At 42.3% G+C, this 15954-nt stretch overlaps 2 long non-coding RNA genes across 3 annotated transcripts; one reads left to right on the forward strand and one right to left on the reverse strand.

The window, feature by feature from the left end:
* The first annotated feature begins 1369 nt into the window (after nt 1-1369).
* On the forward strand, nt 1370-3641 carry LOC134445065 (uncharacterized). 2 transcript variants are annotated; one of them, XR_010034179.1, is made up of 4 exons: nt 1370-1426; nt 2704-2843; nt 3210-3343; nt 3468-3641. It is a non-coding gene; the product is annotated as an uncharacterized LOC134445065 (long non-coding RNA). The 2 variants fall into 2 exon arrangements; XR_010034180.1 differs by lacking the exon at nt 1370-1426 and adding an exon at nt 1795-1925.
* A 108-nt stretch (nt 3642-3749) lies between these two features.
* LOC134445066 (uncharacterized) lies at nt 3750-5592 on the reverse strand. The gene is made up of 3 exons (XR_010034181.1): nt 5337-5592; nt 4739-4907; nt 3750-4294 (listed from the first exon to the last, which is right to left on the reverse strand). It is a non-coding gene; the product is annotated as an uncharacterized LOC134445066 (long non-coding RNA).
* Between the last annotated feature and the right edge of the window lie 10362 nt (nt 5593-15954).

Consider the following 15954-nt stretch of genomic DNA (forward strand, 5'->3'; position numbering starts at 1 on the left):
TCACAGTTAGTTAACAGTGTCAACTTGTGTATCCAACTGAAAATGACCAGGTTATGAATTTGAACAGAAGCTTACAGCCTTGTCTTGCATTGCGCTTGGCCCAACATTTAGAAATAATATCATAATTCAATGAAAACACCAAACATTGGGGGAATCCCAAGCCAAATGTAGCAAATGGTGCATCATATATGCCTACTCTCAAAAGTAGTAACAAGAGTAGTAACAATGGAAAACATATTGGTTACGCCAGTGTTTCCCAACCTTTTTTGAGCCAGGGCACACTTTTCCCCCTCAAAAAATCTCGCGGCACACCACCAACCAAAAATTATGAAATAATGAAAACAAATTATAGTAGCCGCCTAACAATATAGGCCTATCATTCTTATAAAATTGTCTTGAATAGCAATCAAATAAACACATTTTTTAATCATCTTTTAAATTTCCTCTTTCAAATAAAAAGTGCACTAAACATGTCCAATTCTTAAAGGTGGGATAGGAGATGTTTTTCTGGCACATATTTTACCATATCATCTGTAAAACTCCTCATGACGCCATAGCACCCATTGAAATAGAGTGTTTGGAAAAAAAACGAAATCTTTTGGTCCAGTGTAGAGGGCGTAGTCAGAAGAAAACGGCAACCAATAGAAGTAATACTCATCATCACTTCTATTGGTTTCTGACACGTCCATCAACCGCCAGCACTCACCCCTCCTCCCTGCGCGTTCACCGACTCGTGAACTTGACCGACCCCGCCCCCATCATTCATGCACACGCGACAAGGCTCATCATCACTCGGCTAGTAGCAAGGTAACGAGAGTTAGCAGCAGGCTGAGCTACTTGGAAACTTTGGTGGCTTTTGCAGAGCTACAGGAAGAACTTTGGCTTTTGGAACACTAGAACCATGTCAGGATAACATACTCCCTTGGATTATCATCGGACTCGCAAGACCAGACTCCAACACGGGCTGAAAATTTGAAATGGGACCTGACACTCTTGGACACAGATGTCGGCTACGGCAGCGGCTTCAAATACGCTTTGGTGACCATATTTCTAATCGAGAGGTGAGATAATATATTTGTCTGTATAATATTTTGTGAATTGGTTTAGGACACAGTGGTGTCTTTTTTTTAAGCAAGTATCCATTGAGAGGGGTCAGAGGATTAGCTCAAGCTCCAACATATCTAGCTGCTACCTTGCTTAACATAGCTGCTACCTTAATCGCTTTATTTTTGGTGTTTTTTTCCCCCTGTGGCATTTATTCTGTGCACATGAACACGTTTTCAGAATTGCTCTGTGTAACTCAGACGGTTACTCTTGTGTGTTTTGCTACTAGTTGTGCGAACGAGCCAGACAAACCAGCTGGGAGGAAGACGGAAGCACCCCTTCTCCATCCGCGTTCAGTTGCTAAATACGGATCCACCCCGTAGTAAGTAACCTACCATGTTTACGCACACATTACTTTGACCAGCAAAGCCCATGTCTTTCTAGTGGTTTACAAAAATATATCGTTTGCATGTTTTGCTTTGGTACATGGTGTTGTATGACTCTGGTAATAGTAGCAAGCACAAGCACAACCTGTTCGCCGCTCCAGCATTGCAAAATAGATTGCCTTGGGTTTTCAAATGTTTACATGATTGTGGGTGTAATGTTGTTAACTCGCTGATGTCGTTTTTGAGAAGACGGTAGTTTTGCATTTGATAAATACCACCTAATGACCATGACGGCTACACGGCAGATCTTTATTGTGATGGCTACACTGAATGATCACATGGAGATGCCGGTACATTATTTGTTTTACCCTGGTTATATTGAAATGTTCTGCTTTGTCCATTCCAATGTGTGGTGTCTTCCATAGCTGTTCCTTGCTCCCGTTTCACAACATATCAAGGCTGCCAAGTAAATGAAGAATGAATCACCGCACACTGGTAGTTTATTTTATTCATGTTTGTGGGTGTAATTTCGTCCAGTTGCAGATACTACTATCCTTTTTGGAATGATCTGCCTTTGAAAAACAATGGTTCTATCTGACAAAAGCGAACAGATCCTGTAGTTGTAATTGATACACTAAATCAGTGTTTCTCAACCTTTTTTTAGGCGAGGCACCCTTTCAATTCATGGAAAATTTCAAGGCACCCCAAACCAAGTAGCCATATAGCATCACATCCGATACCACACAAGCTTAGAATGTAACACATTTGGAGACACACAACCTAGTAGCACGACCTACGTTCAAAGTTGCAGCTGGGATGACCAATATTTACTTTATTGTGCGTAAATGGCAGATCAAAGATTCCACTGACTAACATTAACTTATCAATTTTGACAAATATGTTTTATGTTATATCATTTATCAGCCACGTTTCCGCGGCACCCCTGAGGGGGCCCTACGGCACCCCTGTTGAGAAACACTGCACTAAATTATGATATTCCTATGTGTGCGCGCGCACGCGCCAAGTTTTCAATTCAACACACTGGGACACTTTTCAGTCTTTGAGGTTGCTGGAATCAACACAGACTACCTCCATGCACCTTATCAGAACACTTTGCATGTTTTTGTATACTTGTCCCCTTTGTGTATTGCTGCTAATCTTTCTCTTTCTAGGTGCTGTTGGTTGCATGCAGATTGTGCCAGATGATTTATCTGTCTATGGTCTAAGCATGGGCTCTGTGCTAATATGCAATTTGTGCTCTTTTTTCCCTCAGGTCAACAGCCGACAGAGTCCTTCCACAACCACATACTTATGCCAGTAAAAGCCACAGCTTTTCTCCTCCAATCCAAGAAGCCTGGACTGCAGTCACCATCTCAACACACCAACCAAGAGAAAGGCGGATGGCTCAATTCAGTATGTAGTTCTGCAAATATTCTCAAAGGTCTTCACAGCCCCCCATGGTGCAGAATGCATTTACATTTATTTGTGTAAGGTCAAAACAATGCTGATTACAGAACATAACTAGGGCCATGAATGAAATTTGAGGTAGCAGCCAGCCATCACCTGATGGTGAGAGGTGGTCCTAAGATCATAGAGAAGCAGGTTGAAATCCCATCCTTACCTCTCCCTACCTACACCTCCATCCACAGCTGAAGTGCACTTGAGCAAGGCACACAAGTCCACTTAGGTCCTGGGACTGTAGCCAACACCCTGTAAAACCCTGCTGTGTAATTTGATGTAATGAAGCCCTAATATAGTCTAACACATTGCTTGTTACAGATATGGAAAATTGCACAATAAAAGTTCCAGGACAAGAAGGCTGCATACTGTGAACGTCAACCTTCAGGGCACCGTCCTGCGCAGAAGACTTTCTACCCTAAGAGGGATGGCTGACCGCAGACACTCACAACCAGGTGAGCCCAGATAAAGGAGTTATTTTTGGTGTCCCTGCCCCAACAACCCAGGTTACTTACATTTAAAATGTCACTGGAGCTACTGTCAGATATGTGATTTCTAATTCTGTTTATCTTTTTACAGCACAGACGCCTCCAACCTCAAACTAGGCCCTTCACAGTTGCTGCACTTACCCACCTTCCCAGAGTTTTTGTGTGGTAATGACAACTGTAAATATAGTATAAAGTAATGTATCTAGTGTCATGTGTAATACATTGTTTAAATTGTCCATTGTCCATTGCTTCCATTTCAATGACAGTAAATATTGGTGGACACAATTTGACTGTGTGGCTTTTTTTAATTCATTCTCTGACTGAAAATGCATGGTTACATAATTTATATATTCCACAAGACCACAATCAGAAGAACATTTGACAGGTTGCATTTATTTTCTATGTATGAAAAAAACAATGGTAACAAGACAAACGTGGTTCCAAACCAAAAAGGTGAGATGTACAGATGAATGCTCCTACAGATAATGAAAAATAATAAAAGTCTGCACACTGCCGGTTTGTGTGTTTTATACCGTACTCTGTATAAAACTTTTATATTGCTCTAGTGGAGCAGGGTAACCCTGGCTTATCCTGGGTATTGTACTGTGTATTACAACGTCAGCCCTGTTCAAGTGCCCCATACTGTCTGTACGCTGCATGCCTGAAGAGACCGTTTCTCTCACCTGGTCCTACATCAGCCCAAAGTCTTATCAAAACTGAGAACACCACAGCATTTCCTTTCAATGTTCATGGGCATCTCCTTACAGATTGCGCAGAGGCGCCAGGTTGGTTGTGCTACTGGGCTGTGACTGAGGACCAGATGTCATGTGCCAGGTCGAACATCAAACTGGGGTCACGGGTCAGGGCACGCTGCAGTAACCGATGGGATTGCTTCAAATTCAATGATTGAATCAAGGCCTGCAAAGCAATAAATACATTTTATGTAGTGCATTTTCTATTTGATGATGGGGACTAAATAACTCTATTGACAATAAGACCAATATGGACATAAGCAATCATTATTGTGTATATAAAGATGTGCCAATTGTATGCATACAACGTTTTCAGTCAATTTCTTACAAACTGGTGTTGTGCCAGTGGTTACACAGATGTATGAAGTAGATGGGCTTTTATGGATGTACTTGAACTACCACTGGTGTTGTGTACCTACAACCATGTAATATCACACTACTACTCATAGGAGTAGAAATATTGTAATGGTTATCACAACAGGTGTACTCGTGTAGCCTACTCGTGTTGCGATATAGAGTACATCCGTTGTGATAACATCCATTACAATACTTACACATCTGGAGGAATACAGCAGGACAATGTTATTGAGGGATGAATGTACATCCTTACAGTTAGCAGGGCGTCAATTCTGTTGGAGTCTCCCTAATACCCCCGACCTCTGCTGCGTCTATCTTCCTCCTCCTCCATCTCTGGCCATCGGTCCTACTGGGCTGTTAGGTCGTTATGATTGTGATGGGCCAGGAAAGTCAGAGCTGGAGCTCTCGTGGTCGTGGAAGGTCTAAAGCATATGAAAATATCGTCAGCCAAAACAATTTCATTAGCGTTGATCAGTTCGGTTGTTTTTCTTTACTCCCTCTGTCCCTGTGTCTGCGCGTGCGACAACCCAAGTGAAATCTGAAGTCATAGCCTAAAACACTACGGATTGTGGTGTCGGGTATATATAAATACAATAGTAAAATGTATACTGCGGTACACATCTGTCAAAATAAATCCATGTGTCAGTACTGTAGCTACTGGCTAGAACTACTGTCTAGGGATGACAGTATACCATCTGTCATCAGTGTTAGGAAGTTAGAATGAGATATCTAAGTAACACGTATCAAGTCAAGTTCAATAACTAATCTAGTATACATCTACTGTCATCAATATTTCTTGAAATGGCAACCATGACGACCTGTGCGTTTATTGTGATGTTGAACATTCTTACCGTAGCCGGAGACAGTGCCATGGCTGGAAGTTAGCTTGGCTAGTTGCTTTGTCGTGGTTTCTAGCCCGCCCCCCCGCCTCGTGAGCTCTCGTGGGTTCCCGGGATAATCCGAACACTTGACACACTGCATGCGCGTTCATGTGTTTTGAAGGCGTGGCTTTGAGGGGAGGGCTGAAGGGAGAGGCGGGCTGTGTATTTTCAAAAATATAGCTCACAGGAACCGTTTTTCAAAGATCTCCAACCCTACCTTTAAGGAAACTAAACTTCAAAGTAGGCCTAGGCCTACTATTTACAAATTGTTATTCTGTCCAAAAGCATTCTATTTGCAGGAATACAGAAAATAATGCTTATTCTGACAGCAGCAATGATATTTTGTAAAGATTTCACTGTTACAATATGAATATGCATGTCTAGGCCTCTCAATCTCTGTTCAATGCTTTGCAAAATAGAACGTTTTCTCTGATTGCGTCTCCATCCACAAAATGCACATTGGCCAGGAGTTGCGCATCAGCCTCGTCAAGTTGCAACGCAAATTTCTCACGGATACGGATCTTTTCCAAAACCAAACTTTCGATGTCAGCAGACATGTCATCAATGTCTGGAAATTGTGTTATTTGAGAGAGGGACTTTGGCTATTTATTTCAGGTCCAAGCTTGCCATTCACAATTGCTTTGCAGGCAGGTAAGGGACTGTTCGTAATTTACCGGGGGGGGAGGGCTGGTGCGTAGGGGGGGGAGGGCCATGATGAAAAAAAATGAGGTGGGGGGAGGGCCATGGCAAAAAAAATCGAAGTTAGGGGGAGGGCTATGGGAAAAAAAACGATTTTTTAAATTATTATTATTATTTTTTAAATAATAATAAAAAATGCAATACTTCTCTGAAACACATCGCTTTGCGAGGTCCCGGGTGCATAGGCCTACTTTAGCACTGACGCGTGTATCTGTAAGCATCCCTCGGCATACTAGGGATGCGTGTAGTAGGCATACCGAGTATGCGTTAGCCTAGGCTAAATATTATTTTTGGTGCTTTTGTGTGGAAAAGACCTTGTGCCATAACGGTGACCGCGATTTCCTCGGGTTAGGCTACTGCTGGAACGACATCGCAAAGGTCCTGGATCAACATCTGGTTTGAGTGGTTTATGTCAGATTTCGCGCCAGTAACGTCTTCTGTAGCCTATGGATTAAGATCAGTTATGCAGAAGTGCCATGCTGTTACAAAATACAATTATTCACTGACAGGTTAAGTTTAGAAATATGTTGGTAAAGGCATAATTTGGCATGTTGTTAGGTTGGTGCACACATTTTCACTGACAGGTTGTTTAGGAATTAGTTTTAGTTTAGGCACAGTTCCACATAGCCACTGTAATAGCCTACCTAACCAGAGCCTAATACCACCGTGACGGCACTTGGCATGTCCGTTAATTTTTGGAATCAGACCTAGAATAGGCTAACATACCAGATGTTGATCCAGGACCAACTTTGCGATGTCGTTCCAGCAACAAGGGTAACCCGAGGAAATTGCGGTCACCGTGCCCAACGTAGGGCGCCCCTCCAGCTGTTTCGCTCGCTATCATAGTCGACTTGAACATTTGGTGATGTGTCAGTGCATCGCAAGGCACAGAGAGATGTGCACGAACAAGCCTACTAACTTTGGACAGAGCTTCGAGGCGGCTGCTCAACTTCGGAATCTCGAAGTGAAATGTAGTCTATTTTCTTTGAACCGGCATTATCAGCTGTCAAAGTGGAGCGCGCCACCCTAAAAATGCAGCGGTTTGTTTAATTGTTCATCGGTGTCCACAAGAATGTTTACTTTTGGGAAAATAAAAACACGTTTTGAAATAGTCTAGGCTAGAGCTAGGCTACTGTTTGGAGCCATACGCCAACTTCAACCCTGTAATCCCACCAACTCGAGTCATCCTGCAGGTGAGACCGCTCACGCAGCTTGGTCAACCTAGAGTAGGCTATAGGTTGTCAATCATGCGGGCAGAGCGAGAGAGAAGAGAGGGTGGGGGGTTCACTTCGAGATTCCGCAGTTGAGCAGCCGCCTCGAATCTCTCGGTCCAAAGTTGAACAGAACAGTTAATAGGCTACACTGTTCGTGCACATCTCTCTGTGACAATTGCCATGCACTGACATGACCAAATGTTTAAGTCGACAAGGATAGCGAAACAGAGCTGGAGGGCGCCCTGCGTCGGGGTTAAATGGCGCAAGGTCTTCTCACACAAGAGCACCAAAAATGATATTTAGCATTTACATTTTTGTACCTGTAGGGGGAGGGCCATGGGAAAACAAAATTGAAGTGGGGGGAGGGCCATGGGGAAAAATTTGAGGTGGTGGGGGAGGGCCATGATTTTTTTTTTGGACCGGACTTCCAGCGCGCCAGCCCTCCCCCCCCGGTAAATAACGTACAGTCCCTAATATTAGCGTCTCTACCACCACTGTGTGACTTTTTTGATTTAGCTATTCAGCTACGTGGTCATGGCCGTAGTTACATTTGAGGCTACCGAGGTCCGGACCTCGCCTATCATGAGAGGTTTTATTATTATTATTATTATTTTAACGGCAAATATGACCAACTGAAACACAAAAAATATCTATAAACCTTTGTGAAGTGTCCTTTGCAAACTGTGGTTAACATCCATGAGCTATGTGTTCTAGTTTTGCCTTTGTGTTCTGTTTTTGAGAGTAAACCAGATTGATTAATATCGCAAGTGGTGCGACTCGTGGGAGAGAACGCAACTCAGCCGACATCGCAAGTGTTTGGTCGCGTTCGTGACAGAGCATTGCGCAAAGCAAAATTACCATGCTTTCTGTTTGGAAAAAAACATTGAAATGGCAAAGTGTGCGTGTGCAGCCTTTCAGAAAGCCCGCGCTTGATGAGATCTCCGCTGACAGAAAGCCAACCGTTGTATAGCCTCATTGACAGTAAATAGAATGGACGCCAAATCAACGCTATTTGCCATTCAACGCTTTGAAGCCAGATTTGGGAACATTCCAACTTACATTCCACCTTAGCAACGCCAAACGCAGGTGCTGATTGGACAACAACAAGACTTCTAACGGTCAATCAAACCATGTTCTGATGCTCATTGGTCAATTTAACTTTTAATATCTCTCTAAAACAAAACATCACCACAAAAAATCACCACCCTGGTAAGTTGGAGAGCAAGGGGACCTACTAGTTGAGCGAAAAATGACCCCCCTGGAGTGGCATTTAAGGGAGATACAGGGTTTTATGTCTCTCATAGGAATGAATGGGATTTGGCCATTTTTTGGTCTTTTTGGGTCCAACCTTGGCTCCAACTTGGCTTCAACAATGAAATAGAATTTTGGCCTCCATTCTATTTACTCTCAATGTATAGCCTACATAAAGCTCATGCGTAACAAGTAGGCTATGGTGTCTTAAAAAGCCATTTGAGTCATTATTTTAAGAAGGCCGGCTGCTGCATCAGCTGCTGCATAAAGGTAAAAGCAGGATATCCGTGAAAGGTAATTGATTGTAAATTGGAAAGCATATGTGATAAACACTGACAGAGGAGGTCACCGGAACATCTTCAGGTGTGGATATTTTCCTGTTAATTTGGACAAGTGCCAAGACTATCGACGTTGCCACGTCTTCGTCAGAGTCAATCGCAGTGAAATATCCACACCTGATGAGGCTCCCGTGACTACTGTGTATGCATAGCCGTGACGCATCAGATGGCTCAGGAGTGCAGAGGATAGGCTACTTTTCTTTCTCGTTGAAAGACTTTTGTCCTCTGCGCTTGTGAAGAACTATAACAAGTAAATAAAAACAAAACGTTTGATGCGACTCTAGGAAGAAAAAAGTTTACTCCAAAATGTGTGGTTTGCACTACAGAGCTATCCCTGTATCTTTGGAGGAAAACAGCTGAAGTGTAATTTCATTGGGAGAAAAATATGAATGGCTGAGCAACTTGCCATCTGAGGATGTAGCTTATTGTGCAACTTCAGGGTCAAGCTTTAGTTTCCTTACAAAGGGCTTTACTGACTGGGAGGATGCTGTTTATAATAAAAGAGGCATGATACCAAAGCATAGCCATTCAAAGGGAATAGGCTGAGTTGGCTGAAAACTACAACATATTTATTATTATACATGTCTACATATTTACTATTTCACATTAGGCCTATACATTCATAGAGGAGGGCCCTATATAGGCCTGTGTAGCCTATATTTATTTATTTTATGAATTCATTTTTAATTTATATTTTATATTAATAATAAAATTGCGCATCATGGACCTCGGCTACTTCACATGGCTGGCTACGGCCATGTACGTGGTAGCTAGCTTTAAGGATTCTCTCGTTTACCTTTTTTTCCCTCATAAATGTTGCTTGGTTCTCTGTTTTCTTAATAGTTTTCAAAATAGTCTGCACTCTTGTTTTGTGAAGGGTGTTTCGTTTACATACCAAGCACAATGGAATCGGTGCCGTTGCATCCCATGTACAAGAACCGGTAGTCCTAAATCCAAACTCTCTTTGACTCGAGCTCACGGCATTTGCCTTCATTTGACAGCTACTACAATGCAATTCGCTACCTGCTGCCACCTAGTGATAAGGAATTATTACATGATTAGGACGCCAGTCAACAGCAGGCACTAATGACATAGGGCATTATTTGCTGATGATAATGAATTTGTTTTTCTTTTCTTTTCTTTTTTTTTTGAAAACAAGAATTTTCCACGGCACACCTGACAATCTCTCACGGCACACTAGTGTGCCGCGGCACAGTGGTTGGGAAACACTGGGTTACGCCATTCACTGAAGGACAACATGTGAACAAAATGGTACATTTTAAATCTGTTTTGCTTTTTTAACAACATCCTCAGTCATGTCGAAATATTAGCCACCCAATTCAGTCAAGTCTCAAGCACTGCAGGGTCAAAATATAGGCCAGAGTAGGATAAGGCAAAGGTAAACCACACACTGATTAGGTCCCTTCTAATCCATATTCATTATGAACAGACATAAAAAGTACAATGTCTTGAAGTGGCCATGCCGATGTTGAAATCTTTCCATAGGAAACGTATTAATTTATTTGGATCAGGCTGTCTATACAAGACAAGACAGAAGTCACTTGACTGAATGTTCTGGATAGAATAATTGGCAACTATTTGATGGTACCAGACTGGTGTGACTTGCTTTGATTTTCCAAAAGGGTGACCAAACTTGTTCATACCACTGTATTGTTCTGATCATGGGCTGACATTTTGTTGTTGGTTCTTTGACAACCTTAACCAGGGCTCTGTAATTCTCTATCTCTTGGCTAATTCTCTCTCGATATAGATGAATCAAAATGATTTATATTGTTTTAAAGAGTTTTAAAGAGTTGTACATGTGCTTGCAAATCAAACTCTTGTGAACTAAGGAACAACACTGTCAAAACTCATGGCCACTGTCAGGCACATCTGTCCAACTGCTCATTGACAAAATTCTGCAAATTGCAACTAAAAATGTCTTATCTTTTGGCATGCAGACATGGTTGAGACAATCTGCTGCCGTTCAAACCATCAGAACGGGGGAGAGAGGTGATTTAAACAACTTGGAACGTGGAATGGATATTGGTGCTTGGTGGGCTGGTCTGAATAAACTGCTGATCTACTGGAATATTCATGAACTGTCTACGGTTTACAGAAAATGGTCTGAAATAAAGAAAATATCCAGTGAGTGGCAGTTCTGTGGGCAAATATGCCTTGTTGATGCTAGAGGTAAAAGGAGAATGGCCAGACAGGTTTGAACTGATAGACAGGGAACGGTACTCAAATCACCACTTGCTTCAACAGAGGTATGCAGAGGAATATCTTGGCATGCATAGCACATCAAACTTTGAGGGAGATGGGCTACATGGGCAGAAGACCACACCAGGTGCCACCTGTCAGCTAAGAACAGGAAACTGGGCCTGCAATTCACTCAGGCTCACCAACATTGGACAATAAAAGGTTTGAAAAATGCTACCAGGTCTGATGAGTCTCGGTTTCTGCTACGACACTCTTATAGCGTCAGAATTTGGCATTAACAACATAGATCCATCATACCTTGTATCAACGGTTCAGGCTGGGGGTGTAATGGTGTGGATGATATTTTCTTGCTATACTTTCGACCCCTTAGTACCAATTGGTAAATGGTAAATGGACTGCATTTCTATAGCGCCTTTCCACTCCTTCGAGCACTCAAAGCGCTTTACATTGTATGCCTCACATTCACCCATTCACACTCACATTCACACACCGGTGGCCGTGACTGCTACGCAGGGCACCAACCTGCCACCATGCAGGAGCAACTTGGGGTTAAGTATCTTGCTCAAGGACACAACGATGGAGACAGGCTGAGTGGGTTGCCGAACGGCTCCTCTACCACCTGAGCTACCACCGCCCCAGTTGAGCATGTTTTTCCACACCACGGCCTATATGTGAGTTTTGTTTCAGGCAGTTAAGGCAGATACAAGGGGAAAAGTGGGCCCCACCCAGTACTAGCAAGGTGTATCTACTAAAGTGGACAGTGAGTGTAAATCACAATGAAAAGCAGTAAATAATTCACCAGGTAGGCCTACAGCCTACCAACACCTTGTTCAGATGCATAGGCCTATAATATAATTTGTTCTTCAGCTGAAAAAGGCAATAATCTGGGTATGTGCACTACACAGATTAACACTCGTATAATGGATGTATTACATAAATTACTTTATTTTACTGTGAGATACAACATGAAGTAGAAGAACATTATGTTTTCACTTTTTGGGCCCTACCGTGGCGCTAATGGTAGGGCACTCGTCTGCTACACGGTTGACCCTGGTTTGATTCCGGCCGACCCTTCCCAGTCTCTCTCTCCTCCTCCTCCTGTCAACATCTTCACTACCTATGAAATAAAGGCAAAACATAGATTGAAACACTATCTTCTTGGCTAGAATTTTTGCTTATGTGGGCAGTGACCTCATAATGTGTGTGAAAACCATATTTGACCCAAGTCTCTCTCTCTCTCTCTCTCTCTCTCTCTCTCTCTCTCTCTCTCTCTGTGTGTGTGTGTGTGTGTGTGTGTGTGTGTGTGTGTGTGTGTGTGTGTGTGTGTGTGTGTGTGTGTGTGTGTGTGTGTGTGTGTGCATGCGCCAGCGCAGTACTGTATGTGTGTCATACCTTTCTCAACTATGAGCTCAGGAACATGAGACTGCTCTTAAACTCGGTAGCACAGATCTACTTCTCAAAGTCACACACACCTCTGAGGGCTTTAATTATACACAACTCGTGTATGGCACCTAAGCCACTCACACAAAAATGCACCACGGCACTAACACACACATATATAACGAATGTGGTACAGCTTGAAACCCAACACACTGACAAAAATATAGGCTATGAAGAATATGCAAAAAGCTGGCATCAAGTTTGACCTGATTTGCATCAGCTTTGAAAAAAAAAAAACATTCTTCATCTCCAAATCCCTTCAACTTAAAGTAGGCTAACTTTAACTTGATGTTTAAGGTGCACTGTGTAATATCGGTAGTGGTTTATTGCCAGAATTCATGCTGCCCATTCACCAATGTGACCTTTTCCCACAAATAGGCTACTAACACCACCAAATTCTAGTTGGCTATTCATTATGAAAATAGCCTAGGCCTACATGAAAAGGGGATCTTCTCCATGTCTGCAATTCTGAATTTCCAACCTGCAAAACTTACTGTACTTTGGTCATACTATTAGTTTATTACTTAATAAATATTCATGAAAAGATCAAATTTGGCAATGTAGGCAGCACAGTTTTAAGGAGCAACAAAGTTGCAATAGCCTACCATCCCCACCATTCTACACTGGGCACCATTAAACATAAGTTACGCACAAAAATGACTTTCAAATAACATTTCAAAATCATATAAGAATAACATGAAAAGCAAAGCAAAATCCTAACAAAATCCAATCATACATTTTTTTCTGTTTCAATTTTAAGAGACCAATTAAACAGGTGATTAGTCACAATGCAAAGGGTAAATCTTAAATGAACTCTCACACTGCAAATGTGGGATTATTAAATTGAAAGGAGGTCCAAAAGTTCAATTGATAATATGACACATCAATTAAGAATACTAGTTATAATAGTAATAGTTATGATCGACCTAGTTTTCTATCCAAATGGTAGACTGATGCATTAATCATTGCATCACTTCTGGGCCATTCACTGTAAACTCTGATGTTGCTTTTGTGTGCCACTTCGCAGCACTTGGTCTACATCTGTCACGTGCTCTTCAGTGCGGTACTCGCGAGCCAGCTGGCAGCTTGGAATACTACGATGGTCGACATTATAAAACGAATGAAACAGCAACTGCACGCCATAGTTTTCTTTTGGGCACATTATGTTTCATCTTCAACTCACCTTCAAGTTTTGACAGCGCGCTTTGGAGAGGAGTCCACCATGCGGTGATGGAACGGCTACATTCTGAAAAGTTTCTTTGAGGCATTCGCATGTTCCACATATGTTCATGCGAAAATTGTGCTCCTTATTGTAGCCTAATAATGACTTTTGCGGTATTTGCGTATATTTGTATACGATTCTGAAGGTGGGTGGATTTTACAACTCTCGCCCACTCAAATAAGGAGTTTTTTCCATCCACAGTGCAGACTTTTTTTTTTTTTGAAAGGAGATGTTTTATTAGTTGACACACATAATATACAGTCTGACCTTTTTTGAGGACGGAAACATATTTCATGCAAGAAGCACGGACTTCAAGCCGGACGCAATCAAAGCACGCACGCTCACCCATAAAATGTGCCAAGTTGCACTTCAATTTTGGACCTCGTCTGGACAACATTAATCTTTTCAGTCGACTAGAATATTTTGGCACGTGGGCAGGTGCCTTGGCAGGTGTGTGGCGAAAGGAAACCCAGGTGTAGGAGATGAAAGCGCCAGCACTGATCTCGGCGGTACTCTTCTCTCTCGTTTTGGCAAGTAAGTCCAGTGGAACGCAGCAAAGTCTTCGTCAAATGTTTGTTTTTCTTTTTTTTCTGTGTAAGGGGATTGAATTGATTTAGCAGTGTCACTATAGGCCTATATCATGTGAACTAATTTTGACAGCAGTGTAATAAAGTTCTGAAGCAAGGTTGTCAGAGGGCCTATCAAGTTAGACAGTAGAGAACATTTTGGAGAAAGTGTGTTGGTCCAGAAACATACCACAGACAGACAGTCAGGAGGTGCGCGCGTGCGTTTGTTTGGGTCTTCTTGGGTTAGAGAAAACATACTTATGCACCATTCTAAATTTCTTGCTTCAGGGAGATCTGCGCACCCTGCAGCCACACACACACACACACACACACACACAAACACACACACACACACACACACACACACACACACACACACACACACACACACACACACAGAAAGAGATTCACACAGGTATGGCACACATTGGAGAAGGTTTTTTTTTATATTATTCAGCTGTGATTAGAGTTTTTACTTTGTTCCTGAGATGCATGACCAATGACCCATGGTCAAACTTTAAATTATTTACTGGTTTAAGTGCACCTTTCTCCACACTCCAGTGTGTGTGTGTGTGTGTGTGAGAGAGAGAGAGAGAGAGAGAGAGAGAGAGAGAGAGAGAGACAGGAGAGAGAGAGAGAGAGAGAGAGAGAGAGAGAGAGAGAGAGAGAGAGAGAGATACTTGATACACATTCAACATACCTTGATGCAACCCTGACCTTATTTCTGTTTTTGTCACTCAAACGCAGATATTGCATGCTCCAAACTCTGAATGTGCCACATAACTTAACGTCATCAAACATTTATCTGAGGTAAATCTCAGTCACATTAATGAATAGCATAAGATTTGTGCACAGTTTGTCACCTGCATGGAAAGGTCACATGATGCATCACTGTGTTCCTATCTGACCTGTCTATCATTCTTCAATCAGATCAGCATAGCTGCCTGTCTCATCCAGTTTTTCTGCATCCTCAAATTTGTCTTTGAGTTCTCAATTCTATATTTCACAAATGACAATTACAATCTCAAGTCAGTAACAAAATAGTGAAGCGCTTTGATTACATTACATTAAACAGACACTATGTCCAAATGACTTCCAACAGAGGATATGATTCAGCACACAGGGAGAATACTGACTGAATATAAGTTGTGAATAGGGGTTAGTTGGATATGAAGGAAAACTATCTGGGAAGAGATGACTCTTCTCGTGTTTCTTGATGATTGAGAGAGACAACCCTGCTCCTGTAGAAGCCATTGTGTCCATTAAGGAACAATGATGAAGAACAGGTTGGATTGGGAATGCTTTGTGTGCATGGAGGGAATGCATCCCGGAAGGACCACCAGCCTTTAAAAATTTTAAAGGCTGGTGGCAATCTTGAAGCTTAAATAAGTTGGAACAGTCCCTGAGGTAGCCTACCTTTGTAAGTGAGGGTCAAAGTCTTGTGCTTGATTCAAGATGACACTGTTAGCTGATGCAGGTTGAGAAACAGAGGAGTGAGATGGGTCCTTTTTATTAGACCATTGGCAGGGGGTTTATTGCACAAGGGAGGGAGTCACAGTAGCTGAGGCACAAGATGGCCATGGCCTTTACCAGAAGATGTGTGGCATATGGAGTCAGGTCATGTGATTTTTTTTT

The sequence above is a fragment of the Engraulis encrasicolus genome, unplaced genomic scaffold (genome assembly GCF_034702125.1).
Source record: "Engraulis encrasicolus isolate BLACKSEA-1 unplaced genomic scaffold, IST_EnEncr_1.0 scaffold_975_np1212, whole genome shotgun sequence".
Classification (NCBI taxonomy): Eukaryota; Metazoa; Chordata; class Actinopteri; order Clupeiformes; family Engraulidae; genus Engraulis; species Engraulis encrasicolus.